The following is a 6,000-nucleotide window of genomic DNA, read 5'->3' on the forward strand; positions in this document are numbered from 1 at the left end:
TTCAAGTGGGCACAACCGGTTACCCGTCTGATCCTTCTTGCAAGCAATTGTTCAGTTCCCGCCTGTTAGTTCAGCCGGTCACCGCTTGACTACTTTGCAGCTTATCTCATAGGTACCGTTGCACCTCATCTCAACTTTTTCATATATTTCCGTTTTTGTACATTTTACTCCATTAATGAATTCACCAATAGCACATACGGCACAACATAGTTTAGTGGGCGGCTGGTCCCCTAGGACAGCTGAGTCTAGAACTGGGGGAGCCGCCTCTGGGTGCCTGGATCACTCTTGCTCATCTCCCAATCCAATCGTCTCCGTTTCTGTGCAGGATACTATGGCTAGGACTAGGAAGACGGCTGTAGATCCAGAGTATAAGGAGGAGAGCACCGAAGAAAAGCAGCCTGAGGGAGATCAGGCTGAGATGGCAAGTTGATCCTCCATGGGCACACCCAGCACACCCAGCGATGGGATTCTAGAGTCCGAATATGGAGACGGAGAAGGGACCGCCTCCATATCTGGTCAGGAGGAGGCGGATGTGATTGCCACTGAGAGAGACGGGAGTGAATCCGCCTCTGGGTCTGACTCCGTAGCCTCCAGCAGCCCTCTAATTCCGGATGTGGATAGTGAGGAAGAGGAGAGACCAACATGGAATAATAAAGGGGATCCACTTCAAATCCATATTTCAGCCAAAGAAAGGGCAAATATGGAGAGGCACCTGGAGACGATTAAACTCAAGCGTCCTCTGGGAGTGGGATATACCATCCGGGTGCCGCCTGAGTTGGGGACCATAGCCTGGAATGACGACCAGCCCAACACCAATAAATTTTTCGGCTGCTATGAGGCGGCATTTTTAGCTGGGCTCCGCTTCCCCCTTCACAATGCAATAAAGGCTATCCTTAGAGGATATGGCCTAGGCGTGTGGCAGTTAACCCCAAACTCCTGGGTTAACATCTAGGGCTACATTGTCGCCTGCGAGATGCAAGGTCTTCATCCCGGTTAGGAAGCCTTTGCCAAGATGTACTATCTAAGCCGAAGTCCAGGCGGGTGGAGGGCATGGTACACCTTAACCACCTACCCAAAATACCTGATGATCCTAGACAAACCGTCTAAGTGGTCAGACTTGAAAAACCGCTTCTACCTGGTTTCTGCCCCTACTAAGCGAGAAAACTTTGAACTTCGCACATACAACCGGAAACCAGACCTGCTGGGGCAGAAGTGCAAGTTACCTCAAATCCCGGATGAGGATTATGAAAAAATAATAGAGGCGGGGTTTTTTGAACTTATAACCACCGCTCTCTCAACCGGAGAATTAATTAGTGTACCCAAAAACTAGGTACCTAAACATGAGTTTTTGAGGGACGAGACGTTTTTGTCCGCCTGTGGGTTGAGCACCCAATTTGACAGACGTATGTAGATTATTTTTTCGGCTATGTTTTATTGTCAATATCTTTTGTAACTTATGTTTTTTCTTGCTTGATGATCTAACATACAGTTTTCTTTTGCAGAAATTGCATTATTAAACATGCTTCCTGTCCACAAAACGCCTACTAAGTCCGCCGCAGACATCCGCAGGGATAATGCGGAGAAGAAGAGAGCCGCACAAGTGGCTAAAAACAAGGTATTAACCGCCTGAACCAACTTCCAATTTGTTGCTTTATTTCTATGTGTACAGACGGTGATAAACTGTTTGTATAGTTTGTGCCTGGTCCCAGCTTTATGCCTAATTTCTGACTTGTTTTCTAGGAGGGAGACAGGGCTCCTAGATCCCTTTCCAGGGTCATCAGACCGAGGTCTGGTGAGGAGACTTCTGGCAACAAATCCAAGAAGACCTCGTCTGCTCAAACGGCTTCCCGGATGTCCGTTGGAGGAAAGAGTCTACAATTACGCGTAGACCTTTCCTCCCAGCCGGATGCTGCTGCGGCGCCGTCTGGTGTCCCGCCTCCTAGGGCTGGAGGCGATTTGAGCCTTCAGCTGCCTCACCAAGGTACTGCTGAATTCTTCAACTCCCTTGAGCTTGGCTGGCCCATGTGGGTCAAGTCACATTCTCGTCTTCAGTCAGAAGGTTCCTTTGGCAGCCGGCAATCGATTGGAGGCAGTTATGTTGCTTTCTCACCATCTCTTTCTGGTGCAGATCTGTCTCCTCGGTTGCCGGATGTACAACAATTTTCCCGGGCCTTGCTGAAGGCCATCTCCAAGGAAGACAAGGAGGCCATCCCGGGTATACATGCGTTCAATGTTCACCGCATCCTGGCCCAGCTGTCTGAGGTATGAATGTTTCACTTTCAGTTTTAATAACTTCTTAGTATTTGCCGGTTTCAATTTAACACTTTTAATGTACAGATGATGCTGCGGGTGGAGGGGCTGAAAAAGCCGTCTGCCCGGAAACAGGAAGAGGTAAGGCGGGCAAAAAGAGTCGCTCTCGACACGTCTGATTTTGCTCAGTACAAAATGATTATTCATGACCTCGAGACTAAGTCTGAGCTTTTGCAACAGGCGGAATCTATCAAGCGGCTTCAAAAATCCCTCGATGAGGCCAACACAAAAATCTTCAATATGAAGGCGACAGTTGATAACGCTGAGCTCGAGCTCAAAAAGAAAGAGGATTCTCTCAAGTCCTTAGAGGACACCAAGAAGGAGAACACCTCTTTGAAAACAAACAATGACCGCCTGTTGAAGGAAAAGGCCGCCTCTGAGAAAAATTTCAAGGCCACGCAGGAGGCTGAGCAGAGCCGACTCATCGAGGAGAATGAGCACGACTGCGAGAACCGCATGAAGATGGTCTGATCCCTCCTAAGTCCAGAGGCAGATTACAGCACCTAGGAGCTTGGCTACAAATATGCAAATCTTGCTATCTTGGCCAAGGAGGAAAACCAGCCGGAACCAGAGCCATTCCAGGAATGGTTAAGAAGGAAGCCGCAGCCGTCGAGGAGGAGGCGGACTCTGAAGAAGAAGGGGAAGATCATAAGGAGGACCAGGAGACCTCTGCCCCAGTTTCGCCTGCAAAGGATGCGCCTTCACCCCAGGTTCAGTAATTCAGCTGCATGTATTTCCGGCCTGCGCGCCGTGTATTTTTATATCTCTTTTCACCAGATGTGGACCTGGTTAACAATTACTCTCCAGGCCTCTTGGTCGGTTTTTTAGTGACATGTTCTACCGACTGTGTCGGTGTTTGCCAAATTTTGCTTCAATTTTTCAACTCTTATTATTGCAATTTTTGTTAAGTATCCGAATGCATGAGAATTTTTATTAAGTAGCCGAATACATGCGGCTTACCGGCTGCAGCAGGTGTATTTTGCCCCTGGACAGGTGTTTGCTTGGTAATTGTCCCAACCCAAGCGAGCAGTTGTCCAATAAGCATCCGGATGAACGTTAAGCAGCCATTGATCCGTCTCTGAATCAATTCTCAATATTTAGTTCTAAGTTAGAATAACAGGCGGCTTTCTCTATGGCGCCTGGGTTCCAACTTTGATTTTTCGAGTCAACCGGCTGTGACTTACCCCTTGGGTTAATCAGTCTTTGCCAATTGTCTAATAGCAAACGACCATTGACCGTGGGTAGGTGTCATAACAAAGTTATGTTTTAGCTGCTAAGGTTTTAACTTAACGTAAATCTTTAATTATGATAACTGTTTGTATTGCTTATGAACAATGACCAGTTATATCCAACTAAGATAATAGTTATTGTTTGTATTGCCTTTGAGCAATAACCTGTTATATCTAGGTCAATTGATCATTCAAACGGCTGCGAGTTATCTTAAATCTAGATAATCGGTAGGGCCGTTTGTGGTATAGTTTATAGAACAATGTACCACCCAAATGGGAGATGTTCTCTTCGACAAATTCACCCGGATGGGCGTCGCCGGTGGCCTGCTCATGTTGGGGTAGGTGACGGTTTCAAGGATATCTGGTTATTGGCCTCATCAATAGCTCTTAAGTATTTGACTTAGCTTATCTACTCATGCTGGAGCAGACGTAAAGAATTTATACAAGTCCGTTTGTACATTGTATAGACAGTATATATGCAGAAAGCAATAAACATGTGAAAATAAAGCTTCTTTTCATTAATAAACTTTATTTACAAAAAAAATTACAAGTCTCAGAAGTAGTACTTTTTCAAGTCGTCTACGTTCCAAGTTCTGGCTAGCTGCCTGCCATTCGGAGTTTCCAGGCGGTAGGTGTCACCTCTCACTTCTTCATAAATCTGGTAGGGGCCTTCACAATTGGGAGTCAACTTTCCTTGCTCATTGGCCCTACTGGTTGTCTCCATTTTTCGTAACACAAAATCCCCTACTTTCAAGGGTCGTTCGTGTACTCTTTTGTTGTAGGCACTTGTCATTCTCAGACGGTAAATCTCATGACGCAAGGCGGCATTACCCCTGCTCTCAGGAAGTGAGTCCAATGCTAGCCGCATGGCCTCCCAATTTGCCTCTTCATCATAGAGCATGATTCGAAGAGTTGGTTCATAATGCTCAATAGGCAGGACGAATTCTGTACCGTATGTCATGAGAAACGGGGTTTCACCGGTTGCCCCTTTTTCAGTTGTCCAGATGGCCCATAGGACATGAGGCAACTCATTTGCCCATAGACCGCCAGCCCTTTCTATTTTCTTCTTAATGTCGTCTGAAATGAGCTTGTTGAAGGCTTCAACTTGGCCGTTTTCTTGGGGGCGACCGACTGATGCAAAACAATGCGAGATCCCTTGATCTCCTAACCAATTTTTAAGGGTCGACGTCTCAAACTGAGGGCAATTGTCAAAAACTATAGACATAGGTACCCCAAACCGGGTGATGATATTCCTCCAAATGAAGGAAATGATATCCTTTGTCTTTATGCCCTTGACCGCCTCTGCCTCTACACATTTTGTGAAGCAATCAACGACAACTAGAATGTACCTCCGTCCGCCTGTAGCAGGCGTATATGGACCTAGAATGTCCATACCCCATTTGGCGAATGGCACTGGGCTGTAGATAGCCGTTAAATCAGTAGCCGGACGATGTATGAGTTTACCGAATTTTTGACATTTATCACACTTCTTCACCATTTCCTTGGCATCTGCCTCAAGAGTGGGCCAGAAGTAGCCTTGCCACCTGACCCTTTTTGCTAGAGTCCTGCCGCCTATATGTGATGCACAAAAGCCCGAGTGTAGATCCTCTAGAACCTCTTTCCCCTCTTTTTGGAGTAACACATTTCATCAACTGCTGGAGGTAACCCTCCTTGAAGAGTTCTCCATTATGGATCTCAAAACTTGCGGCCCGTTTTCTCCTTGCAGCCGCTTCTGAAAAGGCATCTGGCAAAGTGTCGTCTGTCAGATAAGCCCGGATGCCATCCATCCAGGTCGAGCTTCGGTCAAGAACTCCAATGGGATCATGTGCAATACATATCTTTTCCATGACTTCCCTAAAGACTGACCTAGGGTTTCACAGGAGGCGGATGATGCCAGTTTAGAAAGAGCATCCGCCTGATTGTTTTCTGACCTTGGCACTTTACTTAGATGAAATTCATCAAGTGTCCCGGCTTCATCTTTGACCGCCTGTAAGTGTTTGATCATAGCCGGATGGGTGACCTCATAGTCACCATGGTATTGGCAAACAATCAGTTGTGAATCAGAGTAGGCGTCAACCTTTCTTGCCCCTGCCGCCTTACACATTCGGATACCGGCTAGTAAGGTCTCATACTCTACCTCATTATTTTGTTGGGTTTCGTAGCATCCAACGCTACGCGGAAGAGAAACCTGCCCAAGACCCGCCCCAATAATTAAGGCAATAAAGCATGCACAAACATAATTAATCAATAATTAAGAGAAGGGAGAAAGAAGTAATACCCTTGAAGCGTGCTTCGCTCGTAAATCGAGCTCTTACTTCGAAGCATAAAGCCTCACAAGCGTGACGGCCTCCAACGGCTCGTACCCACGACCCGACCCGAACGATCTTCATCTCGAAGGTTAGTCGAGACTTGACCAAATATAAAACTAGAGTTTTACGAACTTAAAGGTTTTCTCAATAAT

Source organism: Chenopodium quinoa, unplaced genomic scaffold (assembly GCF_001683475.1).
Source record: "Chenopodium quinoa cultivar QQ74 unplaced genomic scaffold, ASM168347v1, whole genome shotgun sequence".
NCBI classification, from domain to species: Eukaryota; Viridiplantae; Streptophyta; class Magnoliopsida; order Caryophyllales; family Amaranthaceae; genus Chenopodium; species Chenopodium quinoa.